This window comes from Chiloscyllium plagiosum, unplaced genomic scaffold (genome assembly GCF_037043375.1).
Source record: "Chiloscyllium plagiosum isolate Xiang-an unplaced genomic scaffold, Cpla_swu_hap1 HiC_scaffold_24, whole genome shotgun sequence".
In the NCBI taxonomy this organism is placed as follows: Eukaryota; Metazoa; Chordata; class Chondrichthyes; order Orectolobiformes; family Hemiscylliidae; genus Chiloscyllium; species Chiloscyllium plagiosum.
In genome coordinates, this window is record NW_028270162.1 from 52,360,723 (window position 1) to 52,373,527 (window position 12,805).

At 39.1% G+C, this 12,805-nt stretch overlaps 1 protein-coding gene across 1 annotated transcript in view; it reads right to left on the reverse strand.

Annotated features, from left to right (window-relative positions):
• Positions 1–6,587: 6,587 nt before the first annotated feature.
• Positions 6,588–12,805, reverse strand: part of LOC122562810 (septin-2) — a 140,922-nt gene continuing 134,704 nt past the window's right edge. Inside the window, exon 14 of the mRNA XM_043716054.2 lies at positions 6,588–9,248. The gene's annotated coding sequence lies outside the window, so the exon portion shown is untranslated. The remainder of the gene's footprint in view (positions 9,249–12,805) is intronic.

Consider the following 12,805-nt stretch of genomic DNA (forward strand, 5'->3'; position numbering starts at 1 on the left):
CCTAGGATCTTGCCATTAAGTGTATTAGACCTGCTAAGATTTGCTTTCCCAAAATGCAGCACCTTGCATTTATCTGAATTAAACTCCATCAGCCTCTTTTCAGCCCATTGGCCCATCTGGTCCAGATCCTGTTGTAATCTGAGGTAAACCTCTGATGAAGGAGCAGCACTTTGAAAGCTAGTGCTTCCAAATAAATCTGTTGGACTATAACCTGCTGTTGTGTGATGTTTACCTTTGCACACCCCAGTCCAACACAGGCATCTCCAAATCATTAATTTCTCAGACACCAGTGTTTGAAGATAACTGGCACACATTTCTAAGCCCAAAAAGTCATCACCGCGATCTCATCTGTGTGCCAGTGGGGTTACAGTTACATACATTTGTCTCTAACACAGTAAAGTCATCTCAAGTAATTCACTGTCTGTGAGATTCTTTAAGATCTGATAACACATAAATGTAAATCTTCATGAAAGAAAACTGTTGAAGTTAAATTATCCAATTTACAATGTTCCGGGCAAAAACATTCATTACATTCCCACCTCCCTCCATTGTATCTCTTGAATTCCTGCAGCATTACACCAGAGACTGCACATTCATTTGCAAATGGTTCAGTTTAGGAATCCTGATCGACATGGACAAGTTGGACCGAAGAGTCTGTTTCGGTGCTGTATGACTATGCCTTTAATTCATTACCTCAGTGAGTTCAAACTTTTCATTGAAGAAGTTAGCTAATAATTCAAAAACATTCTCTCCCTTTTCTAGCTCCCCCTGTCCACCTTCACAGCCACCCAACTCCTGTTCTCAATCAAATTTCAAAGTTTAATTACCTATGTTCATTTTTTAAAAAACAGAAGTCTAAACTGAGCAAGGGCTGAACTAGATGATTATGTCCTTTGGAAAAAAAGTGAAGCTTTTTGTCACTACTAGTTTTATTTCATTGTTGTACTTTGGACAACACAGACATGATCGGTTAGAGCTCTGAAGATGTCATTGATAAAAATAAAACTTCCCACAGAATTTTGGCTGATGAACAGAATCTTACTAAGTTATTGCATGGACTTCTCCTGAAGAATTTACAGCACAAGCTGTTTCAGCTATGCCATCCTTCTCAAAAAGGGCACTTCACCAGTGAAGCAATTGCGATTCCCCTGACGACAAAAGTATGCAAAGTCATAGACTGGATTTCTTTAGAAAACTGGGACACTTGCCAGAGGACTTTGTAAGTGAGTAAAATATTGAAATGTTAGATGTGACAAAAATAATCAAAGTCTTCTAAGAAGCCTTCTCCTCATCCCTTTGAATATACAAGAAGTGGTCTTTACAACAACAGTGTGAGGTTTCTTAAAATCACTTTCCTGTAGATAAATCCCATTTGACCAGCAATTACAAACCTTGCAGAAAATAATTTAATAAATTCACTGAATATGCATGAAAGAGCAATTAAATGGAATTAGCTCTTAAAAAGCCAGGACTTTAATATTTTGCTTATGGTCATTTTTCTTTCTTTGATCCATTGTAACAAATCTGTGAAAGATTTTTTTCCCCCCAGTGTTTTAATTTCATAACATTTTACAAATGTTGAAAGAAACCTCTGGACATGCCTGAGCGTTGAGCTTTTTTTGTAAGTTATATAAACCATATTTCAGTGAATCTTTTCAGAACCTCCATCCTTGATCTGTTCAATAGGTTGATTGTACATTTTCACCAAATATATCACTGTTTCTTCATAATCACTGGGTCAAAATTCTAAAATTCCCTCCCTAAAGGCATGTGGATTGCAGCAGTTCATGAAGGCAGCTTACCACCACCTTCTGAGGGGCAAGGAGGGACAGGCACTAAATGCTGGCCCAACCAATGCTGTCCATGTCCCACAAATGAGTTTTTAAAAAGTCAAAGGTACACAATGACAGCTGATCAGTTTATTATTAAAATTGATTTTAAATACAGATCTAAACAACATGTTCTTATCAGTGCTCCTCAGCATAGGTAACATTCTAAGATGAAATTAGATCACAATTGACAACTATAATCACTGCAAGTACAATTTTTAAAATGTATCAATCACAAATTCAATCATGATGAATGCTTATTTTGTAGAGATTAGCAATGATAACTCAGAGAATGCAGTTAATAAATAGGAGCATGCAAAACTCTACAGATAATTAGGTGTGTGTCCATTTAAGATTTCAAGGTTTAATTTATATGTAAATACTAGATTCTCATTACTCATTTCTGTTCAGAGTTAAGAATCCTGATAGAGTTTCTGACCTTCCCAAAACTAGAACAGGCCATTTGGCCTATTCCAAAGCTTTTATCCTTATGTGTGCAGTATGGTTTAATAACATGCCTATCCTGTATGCTGGATTGCACTTTCCCCCAACCAAGTAAATTATCCATAAATGTTGACGTGATCTCCGCTTCTAACAAGTGCTTGCAGATTTATTCGTCATTCAAAGGATGTGGGCATCATTGGCAAATCTTAAATGAGTCACAGCGCAGAAGGAGGCCATTCAATCAATCAGTCACGTCCTTGCCAACTCTCTGCCAGCCACACTACCTTCTCCCATAACTGCAGCAGCTATGTTTCGGTGCTTATCGGATTCCCTTTTGAAAGCCAGGTTGGAATCCACTTAGGGCCATAGACACTGTTCTCTGTGACCAGGATCAAGAGTCCTGAAGGTTGCGTTGCCTGCCTGGTGCTCAGGTTAAGGATCTCATCTGGGCTGCTGAATCTTAACAAAGGAAACTCTGAGGAGGAAGCATGAGTTGGCCTTGGGAGAGTTACTTAAAGGGATGACAGTGGATAGGCAGGGGAAAACATAGGAACGTATGGGGGAACTGTAACAACTGTTTATTCCTGTCCGGCATAAAAGTAAAATGGGCAAGAGGCCAATCCATGGATTACAAAGGAAATTAGAGACAGTATCTCATCCAAGGAAGAAGCATACAGATTGGCCAAGAAAAATAATAACCTGAGGATTGGGAGTAGTTTAGAACACAAAGAAGGACAACTGGATTAAGAAGGGGAAAATACAGTAAGAAAGTAAGCTTGCAAGAACATAAAGACAGGCACTCAGAGTCTCTGTGGGTATGTGAAAAGGAAGAGATTAGTAAAAACAAATGTAGGTCCCCTATAGACAGAAATGGGGGAATGTATAATAAAGAAAAAAGAAATGGCTGAGCAACTGAATGCATACTTTGGTTCTGACTTCACAAAACAGGACACAAATCAAATACCAGAAATATTGGAGAATGCAAGATTTAGTGAGAGGGAAGAACTGAGGTAGATCAATATTAGTAGAGAAATAGTCCAGGGCAAAATGAGGGGATTGATGGTGAATAAATCCCCATGGCATGATAATCAACATCCCAGAGTACTTCAGGAAGTGGTATAGAAATAGTGGATTCATTGGTAGTCATCTTCCAGGATTCAATAGACTCTGGAAGAGTCCCTGCAGATTGGGGTAGCTAATTTTACTCCAATATTTGAAAAGGGAGGTTGAGAGAAACCAGGGAATTACAGATCAGTAAGCCTAACATTAGTAATGGGGAGAATTCTCGAATCTATTATCAAGAACTTTATAGCAGAGCACTTCGCAGAATCATAGTGTCAGCATGGATTTAGAATGGGAACTTATGCTTGACAAATCTGTTAGAACTTTAAGAAGATGTAACTAGTACAGTTGACAAGGAGGAGCCATATATTTGGACTTTCAGAAAGCATTTGACAAAGTCCCACATAAGAGATTATTGTGCAAGTTAAAGCGCATGGGTTTGAGGGAATTGTATTGAGATGGATAGAAAACTGGTTGCAGAGAGAAAACAAGAGTGGAATTAATGGGCCCTTTTCAAATTGGCAGGCAGTAACTCGTGGGATGCCATAGAGATTGGTGCTGGGATTTCAGCTATCCACAATGTCCACCTGTATATATTAATGATTTGGATGAGGGAACAAAATGTAACATCTCAAAGTTTCCAAATGATACCAAGTTGGGTGGGTGGGGGAAGGTGAACTGTTACAGGGATACAGAGATCCTTCAGCATGATCTGGACAGATCGGGTGAGTGGGCAAATCAGTGGCAGATGCAGTATAATTTGACTAAAGTTAGAGGTTATTCAATTTGGAAGCAAAAACGAGGTGGCAGATTACTACCTGAGTGGTTGTAAATTGGGAGGGGGAGTGTGCAACAGGACTAGGGTGTACTTGTGCACCAGTCACTGAAGGTAAGCATGCAGTGCAGCAGGTGGTAAACAAGGCAAATGGCATATTGGCCTTCATTGCAAGAGATTTCAAGTACAGGAGCAGGGATGTGTTGTTGCAGTTATTCAGGGCCTTGGTGAGGCCACATCTAGAATATTGTGTACAGCTTTGATCTTCCTTTCTGACAAAGGATGCTCTTGCTCTCGAGGGAGTGCAGCAAAGGTTTACGAGGCTGATTCCAGGGATAGCGAGACTGACATCTGAGGAGAGATTGACTAGTTGGGATTGTTTTCGCCAGAGGTCAGATGAGTCGGGGGGGGGGGGGGGGGGGGGGGAAGCAAAATCTCAGATTTATAAAATTCTAACAGGACTAGACAGGGTAGATGCAGGGAGGATGTTCCTGATGGTGGGTGTGTCCAGAACTAGGGATCACTGTCTGAGGATTCGGAGTGGACCATTTAGGCCAGGAATGTGGAGACATTTCTTCACCCAGAGAGTGGGGAGGCTGTGGAATTCATTACCACTGGAAGTAGATGATACCAAAACATTGAATATATTCAAGAGGTGGCTAGATATAGCACTTGGGGCAAATGGGTGGTTATGGGGAGAAAGCAGGATTAAGCTATTGAGTTGGACAATCAGCCATGATTGCGATGAATGGCAGAGCAGATTCGAATGGCCTCCTCCTACCTTGTATGTTTCCATGTCTACATTTCTAACATTTTTTATGACACTAACAAGTCACCTGTGGTAGCACTCAAAGTAAGCCCAATGACACTCAATGACAAGTAGCATTGCAAATGCAGAATCTCTCACTGTGGGGTTGCCAGTGACACGAGAGTGGATTAAAGTCCCATTATTCTGCAACAAGTGGTCAATGCTGACTCCACAAAACCTCGGATACAAGTCAGCAAAGTGATGGAATATTTTCTAATTGCCTGGATGGGTGCAGCTACATTCAGAAAAAATCATTCTGAAGAAGGGTCACTGAATTTGATACGTTAATTCTGTTTTCTCTCCATGTTAGATCTGTTGAGTTTCTCCAGCAGTTTCAGTTCTTTGGCTTAGAGAGAGCGCATTGTTTTACAAACAAAAAGATTGAAAAAAGAACATATATTTCAATTGATGGCTATGTGTTCCTCTTTGAGACTACAAAGGCTAATTGTTATTTTAGTAAGCATGACAAGTTTGCACATAAATTATATGGCAGCAGACGTGTCTGCAGAATATACAATTGTTTTGTGGAATTTTTGTGCAGTTCAAAATGATTACTGTTGCTTGTTAATACTTGTTTGAAAGTTTGACAGTGAAATTTACAGACACCAAATACAAACTCAAAGGTTATATATTACGATTTCCCTATTTTGCCCATTGAGAACACCTCACATTTCCTATTTAAATTGTTGTGTTCTCCTTTTAGTTCCTGACTAGCAACTTGCACCCAGGGCTTGCTCAATCTCACTTTGTAAGTAACCTCATGAGGCTCTGAACAACTTAATCTCTAATCTTTTCCTTCCTTCTATTGAACACATAAGTAACATTTGTTTTGTAACTATTCAGCACGATGCAATTTTAAAAGCATCTAAGTGAAGCAGCTAACACTAGACTGCCTTTGTCAGATGAAATGCAATGAGATGTATCAAAATAGTGGTTCCCAAACTAAGCAGCTGCTTAGACATGCCTTTAAGAATAAAATAATTAAAACAGTGCAATTGGACCAAGTCAGATTTCACCCTTATTTGAAATAGGTTCAGACTAGCTGCAAAAATCTCCTGTAATTTGTTGGTTTAAAATGTTGTTGTTACTGGATGATTGCTTACACATCCACTGCACAGCCAACTAACTGCTTCTAAAAGCTAAGTGGAAGCTATTTCCTCAGTTTAGTTTTGGCTAACCTCCCAAAGACCATTGAGGAAATATCAACACAACTTCCTTTAATAAATCATTGAGTAACTATCTGGGCAGAGTCTGCAAACAAGGAACCATATTTCAATCCGTTACACAGAATCATGTTATATTGGAGCACATACATCTCACTCACTCAGTTAGTATCAACACATCTTAATGATTACTTCTGGCAATCAAGCCATAGTAGTGAATAATATCTTTATAAATGCAGACATCCTTCATTACCACTTTTTTTGAGAGATCTAAGGCCTTAATATCACAGACATTATTAACAAGCTTTTGCTGCTTATGGCTATTATTAAATGCCCTACTTTACAAACACAAAAGGAGCAAAAACATCTGTACGCAGTTTTGTCCTTTCTAGTCACCTGGAATCTATTGAAGAGCCAGTGAGCAGCAAAGCCCTGTTCTCTCGACTGATAGAGGCTTTGAGTAAAATGCTGGTTAAATGTAAGAAAATGATCAAAGACTCAGTTGGTTCTGTCCTGTACAGTTTATTATTGTCTACTTAATACAAAACAAACATAGTATATAAAGATAAAAGCATTTTTGTGAATGTTTGAAATTACTGACAAAAGCTCAGAGAGGCAGATTATTGGCATTAAGCCAAACAAAATCAATCCCATTTCCCTACCAAAGGAAAGTAAAATAACCGTCAATCATGAGGCAATTAGTGAACGTAACAGTGCCTATGAAAACAATATGACTTAACACTTAACTAAGCATCCAAGATTATCCCTCCTAGCTCAAATGGAATGCAACTCAATATGTAGTATTCTCAACTCGTACACCATGAGCACAGCAACCGCACGATTGCAAAAGCCATGGTTACGTGAAGCAGCAACATTCTCGCCGATGCAATGCATCTTGACCACACTCAGAATCATTGCAGGTCAGGAGATTTCCACCTGCAAAGAACTGAGGCAGTGCTACCCTTTGGTCAACTGGCCCTTGAAGAACTAACCAGTCATTTAGTGTTTCTGAAGCTCCTTCATTTTCAAAACAAAGATGTATAATAGGCTGGCTCAAGAGATAGGCATGAAACACCCAGTTCCTCTCTATAGGCAGCAGCTGGACTGCTGAAAAGATCCTTAATGTTAAACTCAGCCACTTAAAAGAGCTGGTGTTATAACTATTATGCTGTAACCAAATAATAATTGCATTAAAAGTTGCACACAGCACGAGGTATAAATCAAGTAAATGATCTTTCTCTGACAATAATGTCACAATATCTGCAGCTCCATCACCTAACAAACAGTTTTGTTAGCTGAAGAGAAGCAATAAGCTTGCTTTAACTGTTTCAATTGAAATTAAAGCATCAATGGAAATACAGGTGTAGAACTTAAATATCTTGCACTTTGAAATTCCAGAACATTTTATGCATTTCCATTTATATATTGTCATATAAGGTTTTATTGTGCAAAACAGAAAAATAAATGGAGCTACAGATTCAGAGTGCATCTAAATGTTTCTTTTAAAGCAGAATTTATCAATAGCATAATTCTATTGATTTAAATGCCAAAGTACTTTAATTGTTTTGGTTTTTGTGGAAGGAGGGAAAACTGGGTGCCATGTTATTCTCAAAAACCAAGAAAGAAATTCTGGAATACTCTGCACCAATTATACTAAAGCAAGTAGTTTGGCTTAAGATATGTTCAAAAAGCTAGATTTACATTTATGTAATACCCGGAACACTTAAATCTCTCAATGTGCTTCCCAGACAATTAATTAATTTGAAGTGCAGAACCTGTTAGGTAAACAAACATGATAGCCACTTTGCATGATGCAAGGTGCTACCAATATGAGTGAGGTAAATAAACAGGTAATTATTATTGCTAGTGTTAATTGACAGAAAACCATTGGCAGGACACTGGGAGAATACTTTGTTCTTGCAATGGACCATGACTGCTCACTTGAGCCACTAAAGAACAAAATCTATTCCAAACAGTGGCATCTTCAATAATGTAGTCTTCTCTCAATATTAAGTGCATCAGCAATAGATTAAAGGCTCAAGTCTTTGAGTATTGAGACATGAATTCTCAACCTCCTGACTTCTGTGCAAGATTTCCATCATGTGAACCAAAAAGAACAAGCATGTTTTACAGACCTAAGATAGCTAAATTGTGGAAGGGAATGATTGGAGATGCACATTTAATAAATGTATGAAATGCTAATAACCTCACAGCACAGCTAGACCTTGATGTTTCAGTAAACCAGCATTTAAGGGAATCTGTGGTATGTCTGAATTTCACTCTTTGAACTTATCGAATTATGAAATTTCACGTAGACTTTCGAATTGCAGCCTATGGAATTTTCTAAAAGCAGCTTTGCTGGCATGAAGATTTTGAGGCATGAACCGGATGTAAAGTAATTTGACAATAGTCTGCATTGACAACAGATCACGAGTAAGCATTTAAGCTGCATCAGTTGCAGATTGGCAAGTAAATAGGTAACCATTGGTTTACTTTGGCCCTTCATCAAGGTCTAAAAAATAATTATGGAGAAGGGAATAACCACCATTAACTACCGTCACTTAGCGGTGAACTTGTCAGCAGGAATACTACTTGTGACACAAAGCAACTGCGCCAATTAGCTGAAAAGGAGAATGGTCATGGTGTTTAATTCAGTTGGCATTTTGGATCTTTTTGTCAGCAGTGCATTTTTTACTATAATTTATTTGGCAAATTAAAGAGAGGGTGATATTCTGGCTGTTTTTGTTGAATTTAAGCCAATGCTTGAAGATTATTTTATTTCAGGGATTCCATTGGACTACACTATTAGCTATAGTTTCACCTCATTGATGATCATTTGTATGATGTTGACAAAGGCTCAGTGAAACAGACCAAAATCTGCCAGTTGGAAGAAAGGGATTATATGGCTGTGAAAGCTTGAGCATGCTCAGCAATTATATATGAAGGTTTACAAACTATATAAAAACCGTAGAAATATTCCCATTGTAATCAAGTAACATCAAATACAAATAGGCAAGGTAGAAGACATATTTGAGATTACAATAGAGCGATACAGAAATTCCATGCAAGGAATGTGAAGATTGTTTCCTCTTCTGTTCTGCCATAAACTCATACAGTCAGCATTGAATTCGAGACACATCAAGAGTGTTTGCAACCATGGGACTTCCCTATAAAGAAAAGCACAATGGTGTTACTAACAGCCAGCAGCCTTATCATTGTACATTTACATGCATCACAGGTATCGCATACAATATTTTTACTCCGACTGATGAACTAAAACAATTACATTCCATTCAAAGTAATTTATTATCTGAGCAAGTAAAAATGATGTAAAGTTTATTACGATGTCAAGAGTCTTAATATTATGCCAAAAATGTCACTGAACAATTAATTAGTATGAACGACAAGAGGGACAAAATTCCCAGTTTTCACCACAGTTATGGGACTTCGCTCGGCACCACATTTTATAAAGGACATCAAAGAAGAGGTGAAGAAGACATTTGCTAAAACAGTTCCACAGATAGAATGGTAGCCTGTGCAGAGAGACTGGAGGAGCTGCAGCTCTTCTCCTCAGAGCAGAGAAGGTTAAGAACCACCTTGACAGTAGTGTTCAAAACTGTGAAGGGGATTTTGATGCAGTGAATCAGAAGAAACTGCTTCCAATAGCAAAAGGGCAGTAACTGAAGGTCATAGCTTTTAAGATGGCAGGCAATAGAACCAGACTTGGCATTCAAAAAGGAATTGGACAATTAGCTGAATGGGGAAAAAACTCCAAAGGTCAATGGGGGTGAAAGGAGGAGCAGGGGTGGAATGTTTAGCACAGATAGAATGGGCTGAGAAGCCTCCTTTTATACTGCATTATTCAATGATTCTCTGAATCAGATGTCAAAAAATGTCAAAGTACAAACGTCCATCTTGACTTTGCTGCATTCTGCTCAGATTCTCATTTCTAGACAACACAATTGCATGTTCTATTATTTAAAATCTCTGAAGATCATGTCAGTCTATAGTTCTATCTGTCTGCCCTGACATTCTTTGGAGAGTCTGTATAGGGAGTGCTATTATGCTCTTCCTCTGTGGCGAACACTAAGTGATGGTGATCCTGTCTTCACCTCTTATTCAGGAAAGACCCTGCAATCATAAATATGGTTCTATGCCAATCTATTTCTCCTTGCAAATGCGTAACACCCTTATTATTGGTCTGACAACGACCAACTGACTTAAAACAGCCACAGAGGCTCACACTTCTATATTTGAGTCCCACACTGAAAAGTGCATTCAGCAGTTAAGTTTTAGAGCAGAAATCCATGCCCAATCTTGCCTTTCATTTGCGTTGAAGATATCTACATGAAGCAGGAGTGGAGCCTACTCCTAGGGGTCGAATACATTTTTATAGGTAGATGTTGCAAAAGTGGATCTCAGAGTTTCATCTAGCTCTTTTTTTAAACATGAAGTGACTACAGTCAAGTGGATGAATTATGCCTGACTGATATCTGCAAATTCAGCACAGACTAGAGGCTGAATCACTGATGTTTTAGTTTCATATTGCTTTCTGCCAAGGTTCCAGGGGGTTCATGAACTCAAAAGTTCATTAATTTAGAGGAATGATTCCCACTTTTCGATTATTGATTAAAATATCCATGAGGATTTGGTTCATCTCCTGGATGAACTTCAAACTTTTGCAAAAACAAAGGAGAGAATGCTTTTCCAAATATAGCAAGTTATGTTAATCTCAAATCTCTGGATCAGCAGATTCAACAGCAGCTTTTAAAATGGAATAGGATGTACATTTGAAAAGTTGAAAAATTGAACGGCTGTGAGGTAGGAAAAGCATGGGAATAAGTAATTGGATTTGTTTTCTAAAGAACAAAGAAAGGAGATTTGCTGTGCTGTTTGGTTCTAATGAAGCAAGCAACAAAATTATAGCGGAAAGTGAGGATTGCAGATGCTGGAGATCAGAGTCAAGATTTAGAGTGGTGTTGGAAAAGCACAGTAGATCAGGCAGCATCCGAGGAGCAGGAAAATCAATGTTTCGGACAGGAGCATCAGGAATGAGGCTGGAAGCCTCCGGGTTGGAGAGATAAACAAGAGGGACCAGGGAGAAGGTAGTTAAGATTGCAATAGGTGAATGGAGATGGGGATAATGGTGATAGGTCGGAGAGGAGGGTGGAGCAGATAGGTAGGAAGAAAGATTGGCAAGTAGGTCAGGTCATGGTGATGGTGCTGAGCTGGCAGGTTGGAACTGGGGTAAGGTGGGGGGAGGGGAAACAAGAAAACTGGTGATGTTCATATTGATGCCCTGGGGTTGAAGTGTTCCAAGGAGGAAGATGAGGTGTTCTTCCTCCAAAAAAAATTATATATCAAGTTTAATAAAAACTGAATTTAAATAAAATATAAAATTCTGCTGTGACAAGGATTTAAAAGAAAATTCATTCATGGGATGCAGGCACCTTTGGCAATGCCAGCATTTAGTGCCCATGGAGGTGATGGTGAACTGCCTTCTTGAACTGCTGACATCCATATGGTGTAAGTAGACCCACAATGCTAAGAGTGAAGGAGCTCCAGGTTTTTGAGCTAGTAACTGTGAAGGAATGGTGATATAGTCCAAGTCAGGATGGTGAGTGGCTTGGAGGGGTACTTGCAGGTGGTGGTGGGTTTGGAAGGTACACTCAAGGCCCCTTGATGAATTATTGCAGTATATTTTGTAGGTGGCACCTATTGTTGCCACTGTCCATTGTGACAAGTCAATGTCGAAGGTGGTGAATGGGGTGCCAATCATGTGGGCTGCTTTGTCCTGAATAGAGTCAAGTTTGAATGTTACTGGAGCTGCACCCGAGGCTGCAGAACTCCTAGACTCTGATCTACTCTTGTTGCCAAAGATGTAGATACTGGAGTATAATCATATAAGTCATTAGTCTGCATGTCTCTAACTTTGATGGCTTCCTTCCAGGTCATGGGTCAGCAAATCGACAAAGTGGACCGGCCACTTATTATTGAGCCTAGTGAAAGTGAAAAAATACCCTGCTAAGGACATGGGCAGAGTGTGGGGAGATTTCCCAGAATTATAACCACTATTGGAGACTTTAATTGTGTGGACAGACAAGAATTACCTTCATTAGGGCAGAGAATGTAAAGGGGAGATTTTAACAGAGGCATTTAGAAGTCAAAAGACTTGTCACAGAGAAACCATTTTCACTCATACGAGATTGGTAACCAGAGGGGACATGTTCTGGCTAATTGGCAAAAGAACGAGGCATCTGGATGGGTGCATGAATAGGAAGCGTTTAGAGGGATAAGGGCCAAATGCTGGCAAATGGGACTAGATTAATTTAGAATATCTGATCGGCATGGATGAGCTGGACGAAAGGATCTGTTTCTGTGCTGTACAGCTCTATGACTCTATGAAATTGAAGATTTGAAAATTTACACAATCTGGAATACAGCACTGTACTTGAAAGCTTATTAGAAATAGATTCAGTTGCAAGAGAGAATTGGAAATATAACATAAAAATGAAAAAACCTGCAGGGCTATAGTGACAGCGCAGGGGAGGGGTACTAATCAGATTAAGCCATCATCCTATGGAATGGTGCAACAGCCTACTCCTGTTCTTATGGAACTCTTATCAAAAACCAGCAAAGGCATGATGAGCTGAATGGATTCCTGTGTCATATGATTTAACAATTTCCAAAAAAGACCAAAATTACAGGAATTTCAATTCCAGAG